Here is a 6,780-nt window from a genome sequence, read left to right as displayed (position 1 = left end):
ATGCCCAAGGGGAATTAGGAAACTTTGGGATGATTTTAGGAATATAAAAGGGATGAAGAAAAATTACAGGAGCAGAGCCAAAAGACTTCTCACCCCAAGCATATGATTTCCCATGCCAAATGTGGCACAGTCCCCCAGCCCTGTGGGACCACATGAGACTCCTGTGGATGTTGTCCCCAGGGAGAGGCACAAGGGCTGCTCTGGCACAGGCCACAGGCAGCCCTGGGTGATGACAGCTCCTGCTGTCCCCTGCTCCAGGGCAGGGCCCTGAGTCAACATCCCTGGGTGGGATGCCCTGAGCTGCCAGGCAGGCGGGTCCTGCTGAGCAGCCTGGCTTTGTGGTGACTTTACTCCAGACCTCAAAGGGCATTTAGGGGCTCAAACCCAGACTCATTCCTTCCAACTGGCTTGATCTGGACTAGAAAAAGAAATGAGCTCTCCCTGCAGGCCTGCCCTCACTTAACTTTGCAAGAGGAAATTTTCTCCAGAGCTCCAGGGATTGCAGGACATTTTTGATGTGAGGGAGATATGGAAAGCAAACCTGACCTTTTCAACCACAGAAAGGCTCTTTCCCCACAAGTCTGTGTTGCAAAAATGTTGGGTTTTATTTTCCTCCCAATGCTGCACTGAAAACAAACATCCAAACCTCAAACTTTGCTACAAAGCACGATTGTCTCTCAAAACCAGCTCTCACCCATTCCTATCCAGCCCTGCCTCCCTGTGCTGCTCCTGCCTCTCTGCAGGCTCAGGGAGGGTGGTGGGATCAGCCTGGGAAGTTATTTTGTTCCCACCAAACACCTTGGCTAGCATGGAGTCCTTTTATTGCCGGGATGTCATTCACACTGTGCTTGTTTAACACACATACCAGCTGCCTCTTTTCATGCTACTGGTCTGAGAACGAGGCCTGAGCTCTTCCCAAGTTCACAGGAAGATGGGCTCATTTGGGGACATGGGATGTAAATCCCCTTGAACACTGCATATGTTTGCATCTGCATCTTATTTTATCTCCTCTCTGGCATTGCAAGATTCCCCTGCCCTGTCACAGTGGGGAAAAGCAATTCATCCCTCAGAGGTTGACTCTGGGATTCTTTTTGTGCTGTTGGTGACTGGTTCACTTTTTATTGATTTTTAGGGTCCTATAATGACCGAACAAGAACTCGTTTCCTTCAAACATCATGACAGCTGCTCGACCACCACGTGGTCTCCAAACCAGCATCATCTGGAGTGGCACCACCTCCTCAGGCAGCCAGTGTGGCACATGCATGGAACAAGCCCTTCCTCAGCCACTGTGACTGTTTTCCCACTTTAGGACATAACAGAAGATCCTTTCAACAACATTTCCTTTGAAAAATAATCCATCTAGCTCTGTTTTTGGAAAGTGCTCCATGCTCTGCACAGGAAGAAGTTAATTACTGTCCAGGGGGTGAGGGCGTGTGTTCTCAAATGTTTTAAATGTTTAATTTTCTTGAAAGAAAAACCATCTCTGATCTCTGTTGGATCCTCTCCCTGTTTATACAGAGGGTTTCTATTAGCAGGGCCAACAGTACATCCCTGACTGCCACGTCCGTGTCCTTTTCTTCTTCCCTCAAAACAGGAACCCCTCCCAAGGGGGTGTGTCCCACCTCTCTGCACCTCTCTCCAGGGAGTGAGGAGTGTCTGCCCCAAGGACTGCTCCATCCAGACCCTGAGCTGTGGTGAAACGACCTCTAACTGATGCAACTTTTCCTTTCCTGCCCATTTTCCAGGAAGATATGGAGAGAGTGAGGTGGGTGATGCCCCTCACAGCCCCTTCCAGCAAAGAGGATCAAAATGTCACTGAGACCTTTACTGGTGGGTTCAAGCCAACCTCTGCTCAGGTCAGCTGGGGATGGGCCGTGATGATGAGGCATCCACAGCTATTTCAGATGAGGTTTTCAGGCAGAGGGTGTCCCACAGACATCTCTGGCTCCCCGTCACGGAACAGTGTTTGCAGTAGGGACATCAGTAGCTTTGCTTAATCCCAACCTCCTCGAATGGCATTTGGGGTCTCTCCTACATCCCCTTTACACCATGGATGGGCACAGGCTCCCAGGCCCACCCAGATGATCCCAGTTGTTGGTCCCCAGCTGGGTGAGGTCCTTTATGGGGTGCTGGGCATCACTGGTATGGGGGCCCTGGGGAGATGGGCTCTGTGGTGGGACAGCCCTGCCATGGCCTGCCAGGACACCCAGAGATGGCCATTCCCATGGAGAATTGATTTCCTTTTGTTGTTGCTGCTTATCTCAGCCCTGCTGGTGCTGCCTTCAGTGCATTGTCAGGGGTGCTAATTTAATGCTGATGAGAGGATTACGAGAATGGCTATCAGTGTAGTAATACCCATCTGATTTTTAATTTGTTTCAGTAAGGAAGAGGTGACTAAGAGGAAGGGCTGGGGACAGCGGTCAGGGTGACCTAAATGTGCATGCTGTGACATTTACAGGCTGTGCTGGAAACCAAGATGGGCAAACCTTGTGAGGCCTCTGGATTTTAGAGGTTATTCCGTGAAGAGCTTGGGTCTGGGGCTGTCACCTTCTGGAAAGTTCCACCATGTGAGCCATCAGGTGGGATGGATGATGTTGGATGATCTGATCCACTTCCAGAACCTCTAGACTAGCGTTAAATTAGTGGGGTCCCATGGGAGAGCAGATGGACATGGAGGATATTAGTTGTGGGGCTGCTGAGAAATGGAGAAGAACTTTGACACCTGATTGTGGGGCTGGAGCAGGGGAGGCAGTGGACAGGTTGAGGTGAACAAGAGGGACCCTAAAGGCTCTGAGTTTCACCACTCCATTTCCTGACTTTAAACCTCTCCCATCCTTTATTTTCAGCTACGGAGTTCCTGTGCAGCCCCTCTCCCAGAACAACTGGTATCTCACACCCATGGCTTGTGTGCTCAAAAGTGTCCTGCAGCAACCAAAGCCCACAGCACCCTTTCTGCAGCAGGCTGGGTGCACAGTGCAGCTCTGGGAGCTGAAGAATAGGCTCAAATTGCTCCTCTCAGCTGCCCTTCAACAACGTCATCCACATTTTGGGCTCCAAACTTCCACCTGTGTTCAGGATAAGCCAGGCTCAGTTTGCAGCAAGCAAACCAGGCTGATCACAGACTGCATCCGTGTCCCATCACGAGTGTGTGGATGGCAGAAAGAAAGCAGCAATGCTGGGGGAAGAAACGAGAGATGGAGAGGACGGGAACAAGAGGAGACAGAGCAGAGGGCCATGCTGGGAAGGCTGTGGGGGCTGCGTGTGCATCCGGCCAAGCCCACGTGCTGCTCTTCGCACTGAGAACTGCTGTGGCTGGAGGAAGGGGCTGCCTGGGGAGCACTCAGCCTCGCCTCTGCTGGGTCAGGGCTCCTGACAGCTTTGTCTTGGCTGTGGGGGCGGCAGCGATGCTTTGCGGCGAGCTGTTGGGTGGCTGCTGGGGCTGGAGGAGCACCAGAATGACTTTATTTTGGAACTATGTCCCTGTGGAGCACTCAGTGTCCCTTGCTATCACAGCCCAGAGCCAGTTGAGCTGCTGGGACCTGCTCTGCTTGTGATTGTACTCGCCCTGTCTCTTATCGTTCTGCTGGGAAAAGAGCTGGCGAGAAAGGGAGCCAGGACCACGCGCTCGCGCTCCCTTTGGCACGCCTGGGCCAAAGGCTGGCTTCTTTCTTCCTTTCTTTTTTCCTTTCTTTCACCTTTCTCTCTTTCTTCCCCAGGCACATTTTTCAGGTTGAGAGGATGAAAACGTGGTGGGGCTTTGGCCAGGACTGTGGAGGGGAAGCAGTGTAGTGGTGCTTGGCTGCACTGTGGCTGCCGTCGGGCCAGCCGGGTGCCAGGCAGGAAAGGGCGTCCCCAACCCTGCTTGGAGCCAGACGAGGAAAGGAAAGGGATGGGGACAGAAAGGGCAGAGTGGCGCCCGGGGAGGGGTCACAGCAGGTGGGAGAGTGCCCAGCTCCCCCCGGGCAGGTTGTGCCCTTCAGCCTCACCGTGGGCTGGGGGGGACGTGCTGTTGAATCTGGCCCAGAATAAACAACCTTCTGCTGCTGGAGAAAACAGCTGGCCTGTTTTCCAGGCCGACCGGGAAGTGGTGGAGCCTTTTTCCTCTGGCCCTGTTCCAACAGGGAGTTGAAGCAGCATTAACCCACTCTGGCTGGATGGGAGCAGGGAGCTTGTCCCAGGATTGGGATGGGACAGGGCTTGTCCCTTTTGGCTTGTGCTTTGGCACTGTCAGCACGGTTCCTACTCTCACCGTATTGACCATGGGTCCCCTTGGATGCTGAACCCTCTGCCTCTAGTTGTGCTGTCTCTGGAGGTGCTGGTGACATGCTGGAAGAATGAATGGAGCTGGAGATGGGTTACTCAGCTTCCCACACAACAGGGGTGAGGTGGTATTGCAAACCATGGGGTGGAAGGGCAGCAAAGAGCAGCCCACACTTCCATGAGGGACTTATCTTAAGGAAGACAGCCAAAGAACCACCAAGTCCGTCACCTAATAGAATTATTGTTCCCAAAACCATGGATTTCCCTTAAAGTCCCTGTGTGTTTGCACTCCAGAGCAGGGCTGAGCTTAGCACAGACAGTGAGTGAATTGGCCACAGACCCCCAGGAGCCAGCCATAGGGTGCCTCCCCACAGGAGGACCAACTTAGCATAAATATTTAATAGCTCCAGTAAATATTTAACTTCTCTGACATGAGTGAGGATGGAAAAAACAGACCCTGGCAGGCAACCTCGCAAAGCCCCTGGGTGAGAGGCTTCAGAGCTCTCTTCCCAACTCTGAGCCCATTGTATGGGCTCTAGGCAGGACCTGGCTTTCATTACATGTATGTGCAGAGCCTAAGACAGGGAGGCTGTGATCTGGAATCAGACCATTATAAAAATAGCATGCCCTTTGCATGAGTCAAGAAACACCCGCTCCCAATTAGACGGGAACGCCATCCATCTGAGGCTCAGAGCAGCCCTTCAGCTGGCTCGTGCTCAGCATTGTGATCATCTCTTTGGGCATTTCCAGCTTGAGAGAGCATTTCTGGGACGACAAGTTTTTTAAATGATGAGCACAAGTTGTGCACAAGAGGAAATTCTGCTCTTCTTTGCTCTTGAGGCTGCTCAGTGCAATCGACAATCACAGAGGGAACTTTTGCCCTCTCCAGCTGTGGATGGCACACGTAATTGTGATCACTGCAAAATGCCACCTCTCTACTGAGGGATCAGGAATGCCTGGAGCAAGAGGAAACCTGCACACCCTTGCAAGCCGATCCTCTCCTCTAACACTCTGAACTTTAGAATTTCATTTTTATCATCATTTCCTCTCTTTTTAGTTGAAACACCACTGGCTGAGGGGATGTCCCACATGTGCAAGATGCTAGAAAGCCCTTGTCCTGTGTATCCAGCTGCCTCAGTACAGTGGTCTGGGATTTCAGGAACTGGCAAGTGGTCACAGAGCTCTGTCACAGCCTGTTTTATTTTGAAGAGCTAGTTTTGCACAGCGAGACCTAGAAATGCTGCCATCTGGTCGGATGTTTCTGTGCTAATATTAGTGCAGCTAAATATTTGCATGTGGGCCTCTTTTAGCACTGGGTCTCCCAAAGGAATATGGGCCACATTTCTGGGGTTTTTAATAGAAAGCAAGAGAGGCCATGAAGTCAAAGGAAGAAAAGGTGTCAGAAAACACCAGGTCAAAGGAATGGGGCACTCCAGCATTGAGAAGAGTACTCCAAAGGCTCTGTGTGACCAGTTCCAAGTGATCCTAAGGGATTGGTGTGGTGCCATCTGGATCTGGGCTTGGGTGAAGCTCTGTCTTGTGTAAAGGAGGAAGCCTGGCAGGTCAGCAAAGCTAAAACTACTCAGACTCATCCTTCCTGAGACACATCTCCCGATACTGGTTCTCTGAACTGTGGTTTCCTGATGCAGCTGTTTGATAAATATTTATCTCTGCTCTATTGCAAAGCAATTAGGACAGCCTCAGAAGTGGGTTTACTCAAGAGGCACCACAAAAATAAGACAATTTGGATAATGAATGTATCTATTTATTTTCCATTCATAAGGGCTCTCCTGAAAGCTCCTGCGGAAACAGGCGCTTCCCAAAGCTTTGTGTGTCTGTACGGTGCCGCTCAAAGGTTAAAATTCACATTTCTGTTGTAGCCCACCTCGTACTGGTTTTACCTCAGTGTCCACACACTGAAGCTGCCAGCTTACACCAGTATGAGGGAGAGCTGGACAGGCTTTAATCAGGCCACTGGCTGCAATTTGGGAGGCTCCAGTGTCCACATGTGCATGTCCCTGTGCAGGCTGTTGGGTAGCACTGTAGGTGAACAGCAGTTAGGGCTTGGTGAGGGTTTGGTTTTTGCTGCAGAAAAAAAAAAATTGTTGCTGTCGCAGGAACAGCTCTGGGGGTCTTATATGAGGTTCTTGGTCATGGGGAGAACAGTGGAGGAATGTAGTGTCCAAATCAAGCTATGAGCTTGTGAGAGAGATGGGGTTTAGTTTCCTACTTTAAGCTCATTTTAATATTGCTACCTTGATTTTTGCCCAGGACAGAGAAGGTGCTGGGGCCATTCCCAGCCTGCAAACCCCTATGGTGCAGGGTGGATGCAGGCAGGTTACACTGACTGCTGTGGGGTCAGAGCAGGGGTCAAGCCCCAATTTCCTGCTCATGCCTACCAGGAGCCTGATCTCATTCCAGTCCCAGGCCACTGCCCCAGGGTTGCACCAGGACATTCCTCAAGCCCTGCTGCCAAACACGCCTGCATTGGACCCATTCCTGAGGATCAGCTGTGTTGTC

At 51.4% G+C, this 6,780-nt stretch overlaps 1 long non-coding RNA gene across 1 annotated transcript; it reads left to right on the top strand.

The window, feature by feature from the left end:
• Window positions 1-1,433: 1,433 nt before the first annotated feature.
• LOC148221884 (uncharacterized) lies at window positions 1,434-3,301 on the top strand. The gene is made up of 3 exons (XR_015807182.1): window positions 1,434-1,765; window positions 2,459-2,579; window positions 2,847-3,301. It is a non-coding gene; the product is annotated as an uncharacterized LOC148221884 (long non-coding RNA).
• Window positions 3,302-6,780: the final 3,479 nt, after the last annotated feature.

The sequence above is a fragment of the Sturnus vulgaris genome, chromosome 16 (genome assembly GCF_052056855.1).
Source record: "Sturnus vulgaris isolate bStuVul1 chromosome 16, bStuVul1.hap1, whole genome shotgun sequence".
Lineage (NCBI taxonomy): Eukaryota > Metazoa > Chordata > Aves > Passeriformes > Sturnidae > Sturnus > Sturnus vulgaris.
Note: the sequence above shows the minus strand (reverse complement) of the source record. Positions and strands in the feature narration are given on the sequence as shown.